The sequence below is a fragment of the Pelodiscus sinensis genome, chromosome 4, assembly GCF_049634645.1.
Source record: "Pelodiscus sinensis isolate JC-2024 chromosome 4, ASM4963464v1, whole genome shotgun sequence".
Lineage (NCBI taxonomy): Eukaryota > Metazoa > Chordata > Testudines > Trionychidae > Pelodiscus > Pelodiscus sinensis.
Genome location: NC_134714.1, coordinates 79,723,588 through 79,745,849, shown reverse-complemented (window position 1 = coordinate 79,745,849; position 22,262 = coordinate 79,723,588). Strand labels below are relative to the sequence as shown.

Below are 22,262 nucleotides of genomic sequence, written 5' to 3'. Positions count from 1 at the left end.
CTCGGTGAAGACCGAAACAAAGAAGTCATTGAGCATCTCCGCCATTTCCAAGTTTCCTGTTACTGCTTCTCCCTCCTCACTAAGCAGTGGGCCTACCCTGTCCTTGGTCTTCCTCTTGCTTTTAATGTATTTATAAAAGGTCTTCTTGTTTCCCTTTATGCCTGTAGCTAGTTTGATCTCATTTTGTGCCTTTGCCTTTCTAATCTTGCCCCTGCATTCCCGTGTTTCTAGCCTATATTCATCCTTTGTTATTTGTCCTAGTTTCCATTTTTTATGTGACTCCTTTTTTATTTTGAGATCATGCAAGATCTCCTTGTTAAGCCAAGCTGGTCTTTTGCCATATTTTCTATCTTTCCTACACAGCGGAATTGTTTGCTTTTGGGCCCTTAACAACGTCCCTTTGAAATACTTCCAACTCTCCTCAGTTGTTTTTCCCTTCAGTCTTGCTTCCCATGGGACCTTACCTACAAGTTCTCTGAGCTTATCAAAATCTGCCTTCCTGAAATCCATTACCTCAATTGTGCTGGTCTCCCTTCTACCTTTCCTTAAGATCATGAACTCTATTATTTCATGATCACTGTCCCCTATACTGTCTTCCACTTTCAAGTTCTCAACTAGTTCCTCCCTATTTGTTAAAACCAAATCCAGAACAGCTTCTCCTCTGGTAGCTTTTTCAACCTTCTGAAACAGAAAGTTGTCTCCAATGCAGTCCAGAAACTTATTGGATAGCCTGTGCCCCGCTGTGTTAGTTTCCCAACATATCTCTGGATAGTTGAAGTTCCCCATCACCACCAAATCTTGGGCTTTGGATAGTTTTGTTCATTGTTTAAAAAAGGCCTCATCCACCTCTTTCATCTGGCTAGGTGGCCTGTAGTAGACTCCTAGCATGCTATCACCCTCGTTTTTTACCCCTTTTAGCTTAACCCAGAGACTCTCTATACAGCTATCTCCTACGTTCATCTCCACTTCAGTCCAAGTGTGTACATTTTTAATATACAAGGCAACCCCTCCTCCCTTTTTCCCTGTCTGTCCTTGCTGAGCAAGTCGTACCCTTCCATACCAACATTCCAATTGTGCGTCCCATGCCACCATGTTTCTGTAATACCAATGATATCATAGTTGTATTTATTGGTTAGCAATTCCAGTTCTTCCTGCTTATTACCCATACTTCTTGCATTTGTATATAGGCATCTAAGATACTGATTTGATCTTGCCTCCCTGTTGTGCCCTGACCCTCCTTTCTCCTTGCCATTATAGGCCGTAGTCCCCCCCATTTCCTACCCATCTCCCAGTCCCGCACATTCAGCACTTACCTGTGGGCTTTGCTCACCTGTCCCCATCAAACCTAGTTTAAAGCCCTCCTCACAAGGTTAGCCAGTCTCTGTCCAAACAAGGCCTTCCCACTCCTGGAAAGGTGAACTCCATCTCCGCCAAGCAGTCCTTCCTGGAAGAGCACCCCGTGATCAAGGAAGCCGAATCCCTCCTGGCGACATCATCTTCACAGCCAGGCATTCACCTCCAGGATGCACCTCTCTCTGCCCGGGCCCCTACCTTTGACAGGAAGGATCGAAGAGAATACCTCCTGCGCTCCAAACTCCTTCGGATATGGCTTTGTGAATTGCTGAGGGTGAGGGAGGAGCTGGCATGAGGCAGCAAGTTATCCATCGTGCTGGGAGCCACAGGGAACTGTGGTGCACTCCGTCTGCACACTTGCTGCACTTCACAAAGGCTCCCATCACTGCAGGGGGTAGTGGGAGGCCTGTTTGCTCCTGCTCCCCCATGCCATGTCCCCTCCCCAATAATCCTGGAGGCTGCATCTCTCATGGGAAAGTTTGCCTTGGGGGAAGAGGGCGGGGAAGTGGCAGGCAGGGGTAAGGCTTGGTGGATTGGTTTGGGGACACAGCCTCAGGCCACTGTGTCTCCTGGGCCAGAATGGGAATATGTCTGGCCCAAAGATGGCTTGTAGGTTGTGAGTTTGAGACCCTGGGTTTATGGCTAGATTGAACAAAACCAAAGACAGCAGCTCATGTAAGACTGCAAAAGATACTGGAGTATCAAGGGCATAGTTTATTACCTTTTGGGAGGAGGATTTCTCAGAAAATATGGAACTAGTCTCACTTAAATTTCTTTGAACCTGGCATAACTTTGTTGACATCAACAGAGCTATGCCAAGTTGCACCAGCTGAGGCTCTGACTCCCTTTTTTTTGAAAGACAAAACATGTTGGATTATCTTGATGGACCTTGCTCTGCACTGGGACTTCAAGAAATGCAAGGTACCAGATAGACAGGCACCCATAGGAGGAGTGGGATGTTGGGGGGAAGGTCCTATTTTGGGTGATTGAAAGCAGTCAAAGACACTTGTTATCACTTAGCAGGAAACCTTAGCAACTCAACATTAAGAGGAGTGTTGCATTCCTTCTCCTTTTACAATTACTGACTTGGCCATTTTTTTGTAAGAGAATGATTTAGAGAGAGAAATACCAGGGCTTTTGTGTAAGGTATTCTCCAAGTATCTTTCACATCCTTTTGCTTTCTTTCTTAGGGCAGGTCTATTCTTGAAATGCTGCTTCAGTGCAGCTATGTCAATGAAATCAATACAGTCAATGAAGACTCTATTATGTTGATGGGAGAGTTAATCCACCTCCATGAGAGGCAGTATCTTTGTTGATGGGACAAGTCCATATAGGGCTGTGTAACTGGGGGCTTAGGTCAGCATAACTGCATCACTCAGAGCTATGGATAGTTCATATCCCTGAGCAATGTAGTTACAACAGTGTAAACTTATAGGCTATGTCTACATTTCAGGCTTCTTGTGCAAGAATGACCATTCTTGCACAAGTAGATCATCAGAAGAGAGGGCTTTTTGTGCAAGAGTTATTTCTCTGCCCATAAGGAATAAGCCTTTTTGCACAAGAGCTCTTGCGCAAAAAGGCTAGTGTGGACGGGAACAAGAATTTCTTGCACAAGAAACCCCTATGGATAAAATGGCCATCAGAACTCTCTTGCTCATGGCAGTGTGCACAAGAGAGCATCCACACTACCATGGACATTCTCGCGCAAAGCACATCTCTTGTGCAAAAGCATATGGCAGTGTGGATACACTCTTGCGCAAGAATTTTGAGTTCTTGTGCAAAAAGTTTTTGTGCAAGAAGCCTGCAGAGTAAACATAGCCACAGTGCCTTATGCTTTTTCATAGTCTCTTTTTTTCCTGTAGGAACTTCTTTTTGAATGACATGATTTTCAGAAGTACATACAGAAACTAATGGCTCTTCAGACTTAGAGTGACTTCTGGCATTTTGTCTGACACTTTTCAAATAAAGCCAGTATTTAGTATATAGCTTAATATCTCTGGGGCTGAGATGGCATTTGTATAGCACCACAGCTGCAGACCTGCATGTTACAAATAGCAATGCATGTTCTTTCCAGCAGCAGGCAAACAAGATTGAAAAGGACACTGTCAAGTTATTTAAGCTCAAATGCCAAAGAACATTTGTTGTTGAAAGTAAAATATATTTCTAAACACTTGCACTTTTAATTCTAAGTGTACGTAGTTTATAGATCCATATATATCCATCCAACTATTTGTGTGTGTGATATACATGTGTATGTATATGTCTGTTTGCAGGAAGGAAAATATATTTCTCAGGCTATACATTTTTTACAGTGTACAAAACAAGTGTTAATGCTTGTTGAAAATGTATGCTTAGCAGTAAAATTCAATGACTATGATTGGAGCTACAAAGGAAAATGGAGAGACCTTCCAAGAAATTCTGTAAATGATCTGGGCTTGAATGAGAATACAGACAAAATAGATTTTTAATATCTGCTCTCCTCTCCCTTTCTTGGACTTTTTTGCATTTTTAGGATTTTGGCAGTCCTGTGATGTCACGCACTGTTTCAATGCGAACTCTTTTCTTGTGCCCACATATTTGTCTGGCACTTTGAACCAAGAGTTCTTTGGCCCTGAGATGAGAATGCAGCCATGTATCTTCTGCTCTGTATTAGAAAGATAGATAGATAGATTGATTGTACTTGACTCTTTAATCAGACTACTAATGCTGTTCCAATAGGATTTTCTACCCCAAAGATGTCAAAACATTCAACAACCTGAGTGAAACCTCAGAACATCTCCGATGAATCAAGCTAACATATTGTCTTGTGCTGAAGATGGCCAAACTGAGGCACAGATTAATTTGAAACTTGCCCAAGGTCTCACACAGTGAGTGGCAGAGCTGAGAATACAACTCAGCTCTCCTGTCTTCCAGTTCTCTGTGCGAACCACCAGACCTGGTAGCTTTTCTGATTTCCCTTCTGCCCTCTAATATCAGTGACCAACAAATGCTACATTTTGGAAATCAGTTTAATGTAACTTGATTTAATCTTCTCTGTTTAAGCATTTAATTTCACCATCACTTAGATAACATTGCAACAGGGCTCTGTGGGAGTCTGAGCACCAAAGAGGGAAATACAGCTTGAGTCAGTAACTATTAGGCTTGTTCCATATTCTACAGATGCAGGAGAAGATCCTGCATGTCAGTGAGCAAGCAAACAAACACCCTTCCTTTCCTTGGCACTTTGTCAGAGCCTATTTGGCAAGCTAACTTTGGCTTCAGGCTGTCTTACTGAGACAAAAAAGGATGCTTCAAAAGACCCTTGCTCAGACAGGTACTTATGTACTTAGACTGATTTAGGTTCTGGGCCTGACTGTCTTGAGAAAAGATACCTGCCAGAAATTGATCAAACACTCTTGAAGAACCGTTCCTGCTTATTCCAGTGCAGATACGTACAACTACATCATGAGTACCTAAGCATTATTCAAGAGGGCTGCTATTACCTCAGTGGGCAAATTAGTTTCTAATGTGCACGTGCTGGTGTAGAATCTCTAGCTGCCTTCTGCCAGTTTATATTAATAAACTGCTATTTAAGCTCAATTCTTGAGACACAATTGCGAAACTGGACCCAACATCCTGGGTGTTTGATTTCTGTTGAATCATATTCAAAGGCTACGATGACTTCATCTGGATTCAGGGAACTGTAATAATGAGTCCAAAGCATCACCATTACTTGGGAAGTGCATGCCCAATGCTGAGTTGAGAAGGGTTTTTTTTAAGTGTCCTATTCATTGAGAGAGGTAATAAAATGAAACAAAGTAATTAGAAGAAATGAAGTAGTGGATTATAAAAATGTTTTAGATTAATAGACGAGGTTATTTAAGAGATTTGTTAATGGAAGATGGTGACACTGAATGTAACCATTCAGTGGTAGTGAATGCGTATCATTATTGCCTGAAGACTGGTATATGTGAAATCAGCTGGTGATCTTAGTCCATCATCCAAAAAGTTGGAGGAAGCCCAAGGATAAAAAGAGAATTTTCTCTATGTACCCATTCAGTCCTAGGTCCCGCTGAACAAACAATTAACATTGTGCCTGAGATTCCCATGAGAAGTGGTGGGCACATTTTCAACTAAATGCTAGTTTGTTTGGTCCAGAAATGCTGTTTTGTGGAAGCCAAATGTTTGTGATGACTTATCGATTACAATGACATTTTTGACAGGAAGGTTTCTGAGGGTGCTGGCAGACTATCCACTTGCTTACACTCACAGGGAGACCTGAATTGAAAACCTGACCTTTGACAATTCCATTTTGCAAACTCTTTGAAACTGTGAAAGTTTTCCAACAAAATCCCAGAACTTTAATTTCCAGTTGAGCCAGACCTTTCATATGTACAGTTAGTTGCAAGTCAAGGAGTAGACAGTAAAGATGTATTGTCTCACACAGCCTTTTAAAGGGGATGCCCAATAACTGAGGTTAAATAAGAGAATATCATTTCTGAGTTTTGTGCTTGAAAAGGAGTAATCTGGAGATAGACTGGTGATGGACTGATAGTCCTGGGATCCAGACTAATACATGGGGCTGATATCAAAAGAGGGAACCTTGAGGGCCCCATGTCAAAAAAGGAATGACTTTTGAATGGAGTTCACCGCAAAATAAAAAGGCATTATAGTCTCTGAAGAAAAGGAGGTGGGTGGTATTGGAGGTGAGAATGTAATGAGGAAACTTAAGAAGTTTGTTTTCAGAAAAGCCCTATTTCTTATATATACCACACGAGGGCTGATGCTTACATATATGCAGGCTTTCTCATAGAATCTCTGCACATCCACTCCCTGAGTCCAGTTTAAAAAAAAAAAAAGCCGAACTGGTTTGAGAACATTCCAGAATATTCCCTTCAGATATCAGGCAAAAGTTTGGTTCAGGCTTCACTGGAATTGAATCTGTTGTCCTAGCTTAGTGGTAATCATATTCACTACACTACCATGTGAGAATCTGACTCCTGAATATGATGAATTACTCTGAACTTTTTTTAAAAAATGTCTTATTTATTAATGGAGCAATCTAAAAACAAACCAAATGATACATTATTCTTCAGCCCTTTCTTGAAACTGGTTTATATCATAAAGTTTTATTTCATTTGAATTATCTTTCTGCTCTGTCAATCACTATCTTCAAATGGATTTCTGTCTTCACTGCACTTGGGAATTGTTGTTGTAGAACGATGTGTGATTGTTGTAATACGATTTGTTTTATTGTATGTATTTTAAAGAGAATTTACTCCATGGAAATATTTGGGTTTTTTTTCCTAGTTGCCCTTTTCTAGTCTAGTTTCATCAGAAGTTAGAGGAACACCTCCTAAGAAAGAGGAAAACGGAGTGTATGGCCTTTCCATCTTTAATTTCTCTCCTATGACTACCAATAACAGTTCTGCATATTAATGATAGTGGTGTGATGTGTGCACTGCTCACCCATGTTTATTAGGAGCAATGCTGAGACCCATCAAGTGAGTTACCAGGTAGTCATCCAAAAGTAACTATCACCATTTTGGATTAATTGAACCTTTATTTCCCTTCTGTGGTCTATCCAACTCTAGCTTCCCAATTCTTCAGCCATCATCACTCTTGAGAAGATACTTGCGTCTCTCTCCCTCCTGAATGACTTCCCTCCAGGATGCATAGTTCCCAACCTACTATATGTGAAGCTCTCAGGAAGACAGGCTGTTTAGCTAAGACAGCATTTATGCTTGGCTTTCTTTTGAGGGGCTATGAACAATATAATGGTCTGCAATTGCAAGTTACCATATACCCCTTTCCGAGCAAGCATATTTATTGTTAAGGTAGACGCCTTACATAGAAAAAAACATTAAAAATAAGAGAACCTACACACATGCTGCAAAGCTTACCAGAGATCAGACTCCAGAAAGTGTCAGACCCTCAAAACTCTGTTACGTTTTCCCAAGCTCAGAACTGAGAGTGGAAGATCAGCCAGTTTCCTTATTCAGCTCGGGCACTTGATAAGTAAGCCTCTGGTAAGAAAGACCATTTCTTCAGTAAGCTGGTTCACATGACTGGAACGTAGACTGTTGTGCCTGTTGGTCAGAACAAGAGTTGGTAGCCAGGAATTGGAGTCCAGATTTAGAACAGGAGTCACATGCCAGAACCAAGGGTCAGAACCAAAATAAAGAATGGGAGCTGGGGGTCAGGGCCAGGTTACTTGGAACAAGGCAAGGCTGGAAACAAAGCAGGAGCTATAAGAACATAAGAACGGCCGTACTGGGTCAGACCAAAGGTCCATCTAGCCCAGTAACCTGTCTGCCAACAGTGGCCAGCACCAGGTACCCCAGAGTGGGTGGACCAAAGACAGTGATCAAGCGATTTGTCTCCTGCCATCATTTTCCAGCCTCTGACAAACAGAGGCCAGGAACACCATTTCTATCCCCTGGCTAATTGCCTTTATGGACCTAACCTCCATGAAATTATCTAGCTTCTCTTTAAACTCTGTTATAGTCCTAGCCTTCACAGCCTCCTCTGGCAAGGAGTTCCACAGGTTGACTACACGCTGTGTGAAGAAGAACTTTCTTTTATTAGTTTTAAACTTGCTACCCATTAATTTCATTTGGTGTCCTAGTTCTTCTGTTATGGGAACTAATAAATAACTTTTCTTTATCTGCCCTCTCCACACCACTCATGATTTTATATACCTCTATCATATCCCCCCTCAGTCGCCTCTTTTCTAAACTGAAAAGTCCCAGTCTCTTTAACCTCTCTTCATATGGGACCTGTTCCAAACCCCTAATCATTTTAGTTGCCCTTTTCTGAACTCTTTCCAAGGCCAAATTATCTTATTTGAGGTGAGGACACCACATCTGTACACAGTATTCAAGATATGGGCGTACCATAGTTGTATACAGAGGCAGTAAGATATTCTGTGTCTTATTTTCTATCCCTTTCTTATAATTCCTAGCATCCTATTTGCCTTTTTGACCACAGCTGCACACTGTGTGGAAGTTTTCAGAGAAATATCCACTATAACTCCAAGATCTCTTTCCTGATTTGTCATAGCCAAATTAGACCCCATCATACTGTACGTATAGTTGGGGGTATTTTTTCCGATGTGCATTACTTTACACTTATCCACGTTAAATTTCATTTGCCATTTTGTTGCCCAATCACTCAGTTTGGTGAGATCTTTTTGGAGTCCCTCACAGTCTGCTTCTGTCTTGACTATCCTAAACAGTTTGGTATCATCCACAAACTTTACCACCTCACTAGATTAGTGGCTTCCTGAAGTATTTGTCTATGGCAGCCATAGACAAATACTTCGTAAAGCCACTAATCTAGTGTTCCTACTGTTGCTGATCTTAAGAACTGGTCTGGTCTGTTGACTCTTCCAGGTTATCAGAAGAATGCTGAGAGCGGCATAGAGCCAGTACGTGCACACCTGGTAAAAAATTGTGATAGAAATAGTGTGGGGAGTCCACATGCCTAGTAAGTTTCACCAGGGACCTAGACCTTGGAGGTTGCCCTTAATTCCCTTCTCCCGCAGTTGGAGCCATGTCGACTTCAGCCATTGAAGCGAGGATCAGGGATGGGACTCCCTGCGGTAGAAGGGACATAAGCATGCCAAGTGCCTTTTACTCTTATATGCATTGCTCTGTAACACTTGCTGATGTGTACTCTGTAATATCTGTATAACAATTCAGCAACATTAACTCCGTATAGCAGTGATGTAGTGAGACTAATAAAACAAACTAACTCTAGCTGACTCTGTGTTGAAGCAAATCCATAATCCTGTTTGTCCATGGCCCTGTGAGTTGACAGAAGGAATGGTAGAAAGGAGAACAGCAAACAGAGATAATGGATTTCAGGAAGGCAGATTTTAGTAAACTCAGAGGATTGGTAGGTAAGGTCCATGAGAAGCAAGACTTAGGCTATGTCTAGACTGCAGAGGTCTTCCAAAAAAACTTCTTCCGAAAGAGCATGCCCACATACACAAGCACATTGAAAAAGCGATCTGCTTTTTCGACAATGTCCACACTGAATGGATGATCTCGCAGTTAAGCTGTGATTACTATGGACGGAGTGGCCATCAGGGCACCTGTGCTTTTTCCTCTTCCCTTTTCTTTTGAAAGAACTCCCTCTTCCCTATCCACAAATGCCTTTTTCCAAAAGAGCTCTTTCAGAAAAAGGCTTCTTCCTCGTAGAAAGAGGGTTACCGATGCCAGAAAAAACCCTCTGTTCTTTCAATTTTTTAAAAAAGATTGTGATTGCAGTGTGGACATAACTCAGATTTTGTCAGAAAAATGGCTATTTTTCTGACAGAACTCTGTAGTGTAGACATAGTCTAAGAGGAAAAACAACTGAAGATAGCTGGCAGTTTTCCAAAGGGACATTATTAAGGGCCCAAAAGCAAACAATGCCACTTCATAGGAAGGCTAGAAAGAATGATGAGAGTCCACTTTGTCTTAACCAGGAGATCTTACATTGTCTGAAAATCAAAAAGAAGTCATATAAAAAGTGGAAATTAGGTCAAGTTACAAAGGGTGAATAAACAAACAACACAAGTATTCAGGGGCAAGATTAGAAAGGCGAAGGCACAAAACAAGCTCAATCTAGCTAGATACATGAAGGGTAACAAGAAGACATTCTACAAATATATTAGAAGAAGAGGAAAACCAAGGCCAATTGCTCAGTGAAGAGGGAGAAACAATAACAGGAAATTTAGAAATGGCAGCGGTGCTTAATGACTTTTTTGTTTCAGTTTTTGTCAATAAGATTGATGGTGATGGAATGCCTACTACTATAGGGTATGTCTACACTACCACCCTAGTTAGAACTAGGGTGGTTAATGTAGGCATTCGAAGTTGCAAATGAAGCCCGGGATTTAAATATCCCGGGCTTCATTTGCATCTTGCCAGGCTATACGCGGCACGGAGTAGGTAGTTCGAATTAGGCTTTCTAATTCATGGACCGAGGTGTAACGGTAGTTCGAATTAGAAAGCCTAATTCGAACTACCTACTCCATGCCGCGTGTAGCCACAGGCACGGAGTCCGAACTACCGGGGCTTTAAAAATGGTGGCGCCTGGCAAGATGCAAATGAAGCCTGGGATATTAAATCCCGGGCTTCGTTTGCATCTTCGAATGCCTACATTAACCACCCTAGTTGGAACTAGGGTGATAGTGTAGACATACCCATAGTGAATGCTAGTGGAAATGGGTAGGTTTAGAAGTTAGAATTAAAAAAAAATTAAAATTACTTTAGATGTCTGCAAGTCACCAGGGCCTGATGAAATGCATCTTAGAATACTCAAGGAGCTGATAGAGGAGGTATCTGAGCCCTTAGCTATCATCTTTGAAAAGTCATGGAAGTTGGGAGAGATACCAGAAGACTGGAAAAGGGCAAAGATAGTGCCCATCTATAAAAAGGGAAATAAGGATAGCCCAGGGAACTACAGACCAGTCAGTTTCACTTCTGTGCTAGGAAAGATAATGGAGTAAGTAATTAAGAAATTAATCGCAAACATTTGGAAGAAAATAAGGTGATAGCTAACAGCCAACATGGATTTGTAAAGAACAAATCATGTCAAACCAATCTGATAGCTTTCTTTGATAGGACACCAAGCTTGTGAATTAGGGAGAAGTGGTGGATGTGGTATACCTAGACTTTAGTAAAGCATTTGATATGGTCTAACATGACCTTCTTATCAATAAATTTGGGAAATACAACCTAGATGGGGCTACTAAAAGATTGGTGCAAAAATGGCTGAATAACCATTCTCAGAGAGTAGTTATTAACAGTTAACAATCATACTGGATGGGCATGACAATTGGGGTTCCGCAGGGGTCTGTTTTGGGACCGGTTCTGTTCAATATCTTCATCAATGATTTAGATGATGGTATAGAGAGTATGATTATTACATTTGCAGATGATACCAAGCTGGGAGTGGTAGCAAGTGCTTTAGAGGATAAGGTCACAATTCAAAATGATTGGGACAAACTAGAGAAATGGTTTGAGGTAAATTGGATATAAAGGTGGGAAACAAAACAACAGGAAGTTTCCAGACACCTGGAGACCCTCACTTACCATCCAAGATGCCCACTGAAAACATCTAAGACTGAATGGTGGAATGATCGGGCCCAAGCTAGAAGGCTGCCTAGCTTGTTAAAAAGATTATTAGAACTACTGTTAGGATAAGAATTTTCATGTAACAAGTTTCTTAGTGTATTAAGCTTACTTGGTGTGTTTTGTTTATTTCAGCTTAGTAACTCACTTTGATCTACAGTATCTGTTTTCACTTGCATTCACTTAAATCCTACTTTTTATATTTAATACAAACATTTTTTGTTTATCAAGCCCAGTGTAAATAATTGTTATGTACGGGGAGTCACAGCTGTGCATCTCTCTTTCATTAATAAGTGAACATCTTATGAGATTTCGCTGTGTAGAACTTTTATTCAGAGTAAGATTTATTTGCTTGAGGTTTTGATCTCTTTTGGGGGTCATGTTCCTGTGTGCTATCAAGTCCCTATAGTTACTATTCTATAGTTAAGCCCTTCCAGAGCTGAGTTGGTTCAGCATACATGTTGCTGGGGGAGACCATAGCATCTAGCCCAGCAGGACAGACTGTTGGTGGGGTGTCCCAGAGGATAGGCAGATGGACTCAGTGGCATGATCAGCACACTGGGTGACAGTCCCAAGGGGACCTCTGTGATGTAACCCATCACTCTCACTTCTTGTCATTGTGAAATCTCCTTGGGGTTTTCGTGTAGGAGTTAGGAATATTAACTCCCATGACCTGACTAATTTCATTTTGGCTAATTAGCTTTTCCTTATTAGCCTTTCCCACCCTTACAGTTTCAATTGGTTATTGTGTTCTATATTTTGTAAAGTGTAGTATGGAATTGCAGTGTATGTTTCCTCCAGAGTTGTCTGCATTTCAGTCAGAGATGAAGTAATTCCAGGAGATCAAGTATAGTTTGTAAAGCATTATGGCCGTGGCTGTGATGAAAGGAAACTTTAGCATACAGGTTGTACGCTTCAAAGGATAGGATGCTGATTTAGGACTTGAGAGATCTGGGTTCAAGTTCCTATTTCTCCCTTCCTCCGTCCTGCCCGCATATTTCACTGAGGGTATGTCTACACTACCCTCCTAGTTCGAACTAGGAGGGTAATGTAGGCATACCGCACTTGCAAATGAAGCCCGGGATTTGAATTTCCCGGGCTTCATTTGCATAAGCCGGGTGCCGCCATTTTTAAATCCCGGCTCGTTCGAACCCCGTGTCGCGCGGCTACATGCGCAGCTACACGCGCGGCTACACGCGGCACAGACTAGGTAGTTCGGACTAGGCTTCCTAGGGATAATAGCACTCTGGTATTTCACAAGGGTATTGTGAGGATCAAAAACAATCATGATTGCAAAATGTTCAAATTCTATATTGATATGGAGTCATATAAGTAACTACATTAGGTAGAAAGAAATGTGTCCTTCATAGAATCATAGAATAATAGGACTGGAAGGGACCTCGAGAGGTCATCGAGTCCAGCCCCCCACCCTCAAGGCAGGATCAAGCTCCGTCTACACCATCCCTGACAGATGTCTATCTAACCTGTTCTTAAATATCTCCAGAGAGGGAGATTCCACCACCTCCCTTGGCAATTTATTCCAATATTTGACCACCCTGACAGTTAGGAATTTTTTCCTAATGTCCAATCTAAACCTCCCCTGCTGCACTTTAAGCCCATTACTCCTTGTCCTGTCCTCAGAAACCAAGAGGAACAAATTTTCTCCTTCCTCCTTGTGACACCCTTTTAGATATTTGAAAACCGCTATCATGTCCCCCCTTAATCTTCTTTTTTCCAAACTAAACAAGCCCAGTTCATGAAGCCTGGCTTCATAGGTCATATTCTCTAGACCTTTAATCATTCTTGTTGCTCTTCTCTGTACCCTTTCCAATTTCTCCACATCTTTCTTGAAATGTGGCGCCCAGAACTGGACACAGTACTCCAGCTGAGGCCTAACTAGTGCAGAATAGAGCGGCAGAATGACTTCACGAGTTTTGCTTACAACACACCTGTTGATACAACCTAGAATCATATTTGCTTTTTTTGCAACAGCATCACACTGTTGACTCATATTCAACTTGTGGTCCACTATGACCCCTAGATCCCTTTCCGCCATGCTCCTTCCTAGACAGTCGCTTCCCATCTTGTATGTATGGAACTGATTGTTCCTTCCTAAGTGGAGCACTTTGCATTTCTCTTTATTAAACCTCATCCTGTTTACCTCTGACCATTTCTCTAACTTGCTAAGGTCATTTTGAATTATGTCCCTATCCTCCAAAGAAGTCGCAACCCCACCCAGTTTGGTATCATCTGCAAACTTAATAAGCGTACTCTCTATCCCAATATCTACATCATTGATGAAGATATTGAATAGTACGGGTCCCAAAACAGACCCTTGAGGACCCTTCATCATTCACCTAAAGACAGAAAGTAATACAGAGATGATATACCATTCACTGGGCTGAAAAAAGAGTAAGGAAAAATAAAAAATTCTGTGCTGGATAGTATTATTCAAAAAGATTTCTCTCCATAGAGAGGTTCTTCTGTGTGTGACATTTTCAGTCAGGACCACTGATAGGGCGGGGAAGGAGGGGAGCTAAAAGGTGCAGCTGTCCAGGGGCTCAGTTATTTTAAAAAGGCCCAGCGCTCCTGGCCACCATCGCTGTACCTTGGCATTGGCTAGAGCACTAGGCCCTTTAAATCTTCATCAGAGCCCCTATTGGTGCATCCAGCATAGAAGCCACAGGGAAGGGCTAGCTGGGGGAAACTAGCCCCAATCCTGCCCTTTCTGCCTGAGGTCTCACCCCTTGTGGGGGTCAGGAGCCAGCACCCGCTAAGGCCCGGTGAAGTCTCTTGTCAGTCCTGTTTTCAGTGGTCTTGCAAGTGTTTAATGTCTACAGTAATTTGAAGGTGACAATGGATGGAAGCCCCCTTTAAATGCAGCTTCCTCTCATATTTGGATAATGATAGACGCTGTGTGTGGTCCTGTTTGAAATTGCTACTCTCTGGAAGAGTTGGTTCCTGAGCAGCTAACCTAGGGATATCAGTGGGTAGGAGGGTGACAGATGAGAGTCTGAGGAAGGGAAAGAATAGAGATGCTAAATGAGTGGTGTTGCTGATTTACATAGCGGTCTTGTAGTTTTCCAACTGCTGGGGCCGTGATAGCTGGAGTTCTTGAAGCTTTCTAAGGCCAAATCAGGGGAGTCACTTTAATTATTTGTATCTGCCTTGTTTGCAAAGAATCCTCAAGATGTAGGAGTAAAAAAGAAAGAGGCTTCCATGGACACAGCTGCACTGAGATACAGGCAGTCCCCGGGTTACGTACAAGATAGGGACTATAGGTTTGTTCTTAAGTTGAATTTGTATGCAAGTCGGAACTGGTACATATTGTAGGGGAAACTCTAGCCAAACATTTCTCCAGAGCTCAGTTTTATTCTCCCACACCTCACTTCCCTCAGTCCTTTATTCTCAAGCTGAGGTGTCTGCTGAGAAAAGCCGCTCCGCGTCTCCCTGGTCTGCTGGGGGGGGGGAGGGGGTCTCTAGCTTCGCGTCTCCCTGGTCTGCTGGGGGGAAGCAGTTAGTGCGGGGTTGGATCACCCCATTTGTAAGTAGGGATCCGATGTAAGTCGGATCCGTGTAACCCGGGGACTGCCTGTATATGATGAGGCACATCTTTATCTGAAGTCTCATCACTGTGTTGTATTCTCTTGTGTAGTGTTATGTTCTGATCCTGAAAGCTGCTGTGAATGGGAAAACCCTTGAATCCATACAGAGCTCCCTGAAAACCAATGGCACTTTCTGTAAACCCAGAAGACTGAACACAGGAAACAGCTTGCAAAGCCAGGACTTTTGACCATTATGAAATTGGGAAACATTTTTTTCTCACTTTTGCTTTTTATTTTATTTTTATCACCCTCCACTCTTTACATTTTTAATCAAGAATTGCATTATTCTGCCATTGTTTCACTTCTGATTGACAGTCCTCATTGGATTAAAAATAATTCACTCAAAATGTTTGCAAAGTCAGTGATCAGAAAGTGGGGGATAGGTGACACACAGACTTCATCAAGACTCTCAAATCCTTATGGGTCTGCAAAATTAGGCTAGAAATATAGTGGGGTCAAAATTACTCTATTTTGGCACTTCCTTTTTCAGTTCCCAGTCAGAAACAAGCATAGTCTAAGCAAAAATGAAAAATAATAATGAAAAATACTTAGAGCGGTGTCTTCAAAAAAAGATCATTTAACATTTTGGGTTAGTTTGTGCTTTATCCAATATTTCATTTTGTCATTGCTACATTTGGCTTTTCCATGTGAAAAGACTGAAAGAAATAAAGCATGAGTAAACTTTTCAATCAAAATAATCTTCCAAGTCATTTAAAGTTGTTCTCTATCATAGAGTCATAGAATACTAAGACTGGAAGGGACCTCAAGAGGTCATCGAGACCAGTCACCTGCCCTCATGGCAGGACCCAGTACTGTCTAGACCAGTGGTCCCCGACCATTTGAGGCTGCCGGGCGCCGGGGGCGAGCCGTTCGCCTGCCGGGCACCAGAGAGCGGGGACACTTGCACACCCGGGGGTGGGCCCCCCCTTAGCTGTGTGCCTGGGGGCAGGGACCCCCCATGCACCACGTGGCCAGGGGCGGTGTCCCCTCCAAGGGCTGCACGCCCAGGGCTGGCACTCCCCCCACATGTGCCGTGCACCCGGGTCCGGCGCTCCCCCCCAAGCACCACGCACCCAGAGTGCAGGTGGCCAATTCGCCGCGCACCCGGGACCAGCGCCCCCCCCTCAAGTGCTGTGCGTCCGGGGCCAGTGCTCTCCCCATGCACCGTGTGCCCAGAGCATGGGCGACCAATTCGCGGCACTCACCATGCACCATGCGCCCGGGGCTGGCTCCGGCACCATGCATGCGCCACGTGCCCGGGGCCAGGCCAGCCCTGAGCACTTGGCGGGCACACACAAATGCCTCCGCGGGCGCCATGGCACCCCCAGGCACCATGTTGGGGACCACTGCTCTAGACCATTCCTGATAGACATTTATCTAACCTACTCTTAAATATCTCCACAGATGGAGATCCCACAACCTCCCTGGGTAATTTATTCCAGTGATTAACCACCCTGACAGTTAGGAACTTTTTCCTAATGTCCAGCCTAAACCTCCCTTGCTGCAGTTCAAGCACATTGCTTCTTGTTCTAGCCTCAGATACCAGGAAGAACAATTTTTTCCCTCTTCCTTGTGACACCCTTTTAGATATCTGAAAACTGCTATCGTGTCCCCTCTCAGTCTTCTCTTTTTCAAACTAAACAATCCCAATTCTTTTAGTCTTCCTTCACAGGTCATGTTCTCTAGACCTTTAATCATTTTGTTGCTCTTCTGTGGACCCTCTCCAATTTCTCCACATCTTTCTTGAAATGGGGTGCCCAGAACTGGACAGAATACTCCAACTGAGGCCTAATCAGAGCAGAGTAGAGCGGAAGAATGACTTATTGTGTCTTGCTCATGACACACTGTTAATGCATCCTATAATCATATTTGCTTTAATCACAAATTACTCAAATGGTATCTTTTAACTACTTTCATAATTGTTGGTATTGTTTTTCCAAATGACATTGGAATTTTTTTAGACAATATTTTCTACTGTCATGCTTTTTCCTTAATATCTTGACATTTACATCAGTTGTACCTCCCTAAACTGGGACTCTCCGGTCTGGCAACATCCATGGTCCAATAAGAGCCCCTATGGCAAAGGGGACCTCACCCCATCACCCCTAGTTCTTTAAAATAGTAATGTTAATTTTCTGAGCAGTCGGATTTTGATACCTCCCCAAGTGCAATACATATATCACAGCTTTGCACACATAACCACAGGGATTGTTCACTGGAACTTAAGAAGGACGTAATTGTGCCTTAGTACATGGCTATATGAGGGGTGGGGTGTATTTATATGCTACCTCCCTTCTTCCCCCCTCCCCCAAATTATTAGAGTCAGAAAAAGAGATAATTACAACGTTGAAGATGAACAGCCTAATCCTCTGCCTTGAATCCTCTCATTTTTCTGCATTATTCATATTTCTTGGCTGGGTTCAGGGAGTGCAGGCTGAATGCTAATGCTTGTGCCACTTGCTGGCTGCTTGCAGCCACCATATTTCTTTCCAGGGAAATATCTCCAGTGAGCTATTCTTAAATTTATCATTTTTGGAAGTGTCATCGTGTTGAGTCTCTGGCATTCCTTTAATCCTCTCCTATCCCCCTGCTTTAGAATATTCATACAGCATAAGAGTTTTCTAAGCAGGAATGAATACAGGCAGTGCTGTTGCCAGGGGAATGTAAATATCCAGAATTTTTTGTGTTGTCTCTATAGTTCTCTGGTAGGTAGTTACCCTTTTAGCAAGTTTTTCTTTTTCTTTAGCTGTTCTGTTTCCCCCACCCCTTTCTTGCCTTCTGAAATTGTACCTGTTCCCCTGTATGAAACGGAGTCCCCACCTATCCTATGTGAGGGTATGTCTACATTACAACCCAGTTCGAACTAGGGTGGTAATGTAGGCAACCGGAGTTGCAAATGAAGCCCGGGATTTGAATTTCCCGGGCTTCATTTGCATAAAGCCGGGCGCCGCCATTTTTAAATGTCCGCTAGTGCAGACTCCGTGCCGCGCGGCTACAGGCAGCACGGACTAGGTAGTTCGGACTAGGCTTCGGACAGGTTTCATGAGGAGTAACGGTAGTTTGGACTAGGAAGCCTAGTCTGAACTACCTAGTCCATGCCGCAAGTAGCTGTGCGGCACGGAGTCTGCACTAGCGGACATTTAAAAATGGCGGCGCCCGGCTTTATGCAAATGAAGCCTGGGAAATTCAAATCCCGGGCTTCATTTGCAATTCCAGTTGCCTATATTACCACCCTAGTTCGAGCTATGGTGGTAGTGTAGACATACCCTTAGTTAGCAAAGACCCATGTTGTTACCCCTGCCCCACTGTTCCCAGTACAGAATCAACCGATGCAGTTTTTTAAATGCTGCTGTCTGTGCAATAAGGAAGGCCCAGCTTCCATAAGTATAAATCCATCTGAGATACAGCTCTGGGACCTTTATAGCTGTCCTAGTAAATCTGATATCTACGCGGGTCTGAATTCTAGCTGCAGCAATGTGAAAATCACACAGTCAGCAAGTTGGCTTTATGGATGATGTCAGCTCTGTTAATAGATTAAAGGTGAAAATCAATGGGACTTGTGCTCCTAACTCACTTAGGGTGATTGGACTTCACCTGAGAGGGTTATAGTCTTGTGGATGTGAGGTACGGTAGCCACAAGTAAATACATAAGAGAGGAATTTAATTTGCTCATTTTCTCTCTCTCTCTCTCTCTCTCTCTCACTCTCTCTTTTTTTAATGTAATGGACTGGCAAAGGAACCTGGAGAGCTATCCTAATGAAATGACGTACTGGAATCCACATTATCACCGAAATTATTTTGGGCACTATAGTTCTTAAACATCTATGGATAAGTTTTCACTGGCACAGATCAATAGAAACTGAAAGTTATCATATCTGTTCAATGAAGCTGAGTTTGTGCTATTAGTCCATATCTATTGAAAAGACATTCAATCTACATCCCTACATGTTGAAATACTTGGCACCTTTGTTGGCACATAGCAGATAGGCCAAATACTGAATGAAGCAACAGATCCTAAACTGTAGAGGTTGTCAGGAGGTATGTTTTCTATTTTGTGGGAGATCTTGTGACTTTTATTTTTCTATTTTGAAACTGATAAAAACAAATTTGATATTTCCCACAAAATAAAATCCTGGAAACTAGCTTTTTTCAGTTGATCTGAATTGTTTCTTTCTAATTTCAACTTTCTAAATTGGAAACAAAAAAAGAAATTCAAAGTCATTTTGAAATGGAAAATTGAAACTTTGTTCCAAAAAAGTCAGTACTACATTGTTTCAACATTATTGTAATGCCCTATTGCAAGCTTTTTTTTTCTAAATTAAATTTTACTGAAATCAATGATTTTTTCCAGCAAAAATTTTAATTTTTATTTGCATTCCAACTCATCTGATGAAGTGGGTTTTACCCACAAAAGCTCACAATGCAATACATTTGTCAGTCTTTAAGGTGTCGCAGGACAGTTCATTGTTTTAAAAATTACAGATTAATATATCTGCCCCTATGAAATTGATTAGGAAAATGTTAGCTGGAAAAGTTGTGACCTGTTCTATAAGATTATCACTTCATGCTAGTGAGAGGCCCTTTAGGTTAGGGTGAAAACACATTTGTGGGGTAAAAAGTTATGGGAAATTTTAATGATCAAGTCTCATCCTGGCAGGACACCTCCAGGGGAACATTGTATAATCCCACAGTGGGGCCTTTGGTTTAATGCTGGAACAAAAGAAGCAGGGCCTCCAACTCTGCCGCACCTGCAGTTGTCTTGGAGATTTTCTATCCAGGTACTGACCAGGATCAGCACTGTTCAGCTTGCAGTGCTCTATATGCATTTGTGTTGTGACGTCACTGCGGAAATAACACAGATGGCTATTATACATATGGGAGACTATATACAAGGGAGTGTGCTAAAGCTTCTAGCTCGTGTCAAGACACTTAAAAATGTATACCACTGAATTCCAAGTAGGACTCTGTTGAATGATGATCTACTATGCTATAATCTTTCTCCATGTACCCCAACTTCATCTCCCTGAAAATCTCTCTGTGGGCCTGGTGAGGAAGAGATCAATAGCAGATAGTGCTATGACTGGCTACATTGTAGGCTGTGAAACTAGACCCATCCAGCAAATGCATGGCTCTAGAGCCACCAACAACACAAGACCTTCTATAAAAGCTGCCTCTTTGCACAGCTATTTTCAGCAGCAGTCAAGGGGTAAACAAATGAAAGCCAGGTGTGGTAACTCACAGCTCAGCTAGGATGACCTCAGCTCTGTGAGAAAACAATTTAACATGTCAGGGACAGGGAAGCTGAATCCTGATTGTACAATGTCTGTGTAGCCAAGCCATGTCTCTGTCTGCACGGAGTTAGGGTGAACAGAATGCTAACTAACACTCAAGCAATACCAGTGCATGAATAGCCAAACAATGCCCGAGGCACATGGTATTCCCTAGGAATGAGTGACTGGCTGAGTGGAGCTGTAGCTCACCCCTGAGCCATGCTCTGAGCTAAGACTCTAATTGCAATTAGAATCTGAAGCTAAAAATACCGGAGCAGGTATGTGGGAGGGCTTTAGCTCTGTCAGACATCTGGATTCTCACTCCCTTTTATTCCTATTCCCACTGGGAAGAAAGAGCAAGTATCCCCTTCCCTTCTCCATGGAGCCGTGATGGACACAACAGCCATTCTTCCTTCTAGGACTGAGAACAGAAAGAAGACCTGCCTGTGGAGACACATGGTGCTGCTTGAGAAATGACAGTTAAGGGCTCCTTAACTGATAATTCTGTGAAGGAAGAGTGGTCACAACCTGGTTGTAACAAGGTAGTATGAAATTTTCCCTTGAAACTTTAAATACCTGCTGAGATTGATCCAAGCATATTTGTTTTTACTCCATCTCTAGGTATTTTTCATGATCTTTCTTACTATGATATCTAAGCTCCTTGAAAGACTCCAGTAGCTGATGCTATTTTCCTGGGATGTACTAAGTATTTTGCCTACACATGAGAAGCTTTGTTTTTGAATGTGTGCTGATACTCCCTTGCACTGGCAGTTTGAAGTAACCTCATGCATAAGTTTTTTTCCTAATATCGTGGCAGTTTGGGACTTCCTCTATGTGCTGGTTCCCCTCCCCTGCCACTGGAAATTGCCCACTGTGCTGGGTTTCTCCAAAGTGATGGATCATCTCCTTTTGTACTAACAGGGTCAAGTTTTCTCCATGTGCTGATTCTTGATAAGAAATGTCAGTTTCAAGAATCTCCATGACCTGGTTTCCCTCTCCATGTACTAGAAATTTCAAAATTTTCCCCATGCTCTCCTTCCTTTCCAAATTGTGGCATATGAAGTTTTCCCAATACACTTACTTCTCACTATCAAATCATCAGAGCACCACACAGAGAACTTGCTGTTGCTGAGACTCTTTGTAGGCAGCATTCTAGAATATTCCCCTTTTAAAAATTATATTTACTGAATTAACATAAAGTGGTGGAGCCAGCAATTAGGTGTGTCTTCTCCTCCTTCTCCCCCCTTCACTCTTTTGTGATAAGGAGCATTACTGTCTCCAACACATTAAATATTAATGCCCCTCGTTGCAGTTTCTCTCTGTAATGTGCTTTATTTTGGTACCAGTCCAAGCAGTGGAGATAACGCCGCCCTCCCACCCCCCGGACCTGATGTAGAATATAATTTGCTCTGCATTTTTGGCTGTAAACATGATAATAAATTAGAGGATGTAATGAATATTCATTGAAGCATGCAAGGTTCCTCCTCTCTCCCCCCCCCCCACCATCGCCACTCTCTACCCAGCAATTCCTCCCTCACATCTCAACCCTGATGAAAGAGCCTTTCATGAATGTTGGCAGCCAGTGACATAATGTGTTCACTGCATTATAGACAAGATATCTGCCTGGGGAACAATTTTTACTATAAGAAAGGTCAGAGGTGCCTTGTTCTTACAAAACTCACTGCAGAATCCCCAGATCCCCCAGCTTCTGTTTAATGTAGTTAGTAAATTACAGGCCATAATAAGCACTCTTGCAGTGGGTGCTGCACCATTAACTTAAATGGGGCTATGCCTACTTATACCAAAGTTGAGTTTGTCTCCTTGGCTGCAGTGAGATCTATGTCTGTAGCCCATAGCTTTTCAGGAGAACTTCTATCAGATCTTACTTCTCAGCAAGGTCAGTCAGATCAGTCCATAGTGAACTCGGTTAT

At 42.6% G+C, this 22,262-nt stretch overlaps 1 long non-coding RNA gene across 1 annotated transcript in view; it reads right to left on the bottom strand.

Annotated features, from left to right (window-relative positions):
* LOC142828995 (uncharacterized) overlaps positions 1 to 21,464 on the bottom strand; it is a 48,682-nt gene extending 27,218 nt beyond the window's left edge. The window contains exons 1-2 of the long non-coding RNA XR_012903207.1: positions 21,413 to 21,464; positions 7,236 to 7,421 (exon numbers count right to left, since the gene is read on the bottom strand). This is a non-coding gene — a long non-coding RNA (uncharacterized LOC142828995). The remainder of the gene's footprint in view (positions 1 to 7,235; positions 7,422 to 21,412) is intronic.
* Between the last annotated feature and the right edge of the window lie 798 nt (positions 21,465 to 22,262).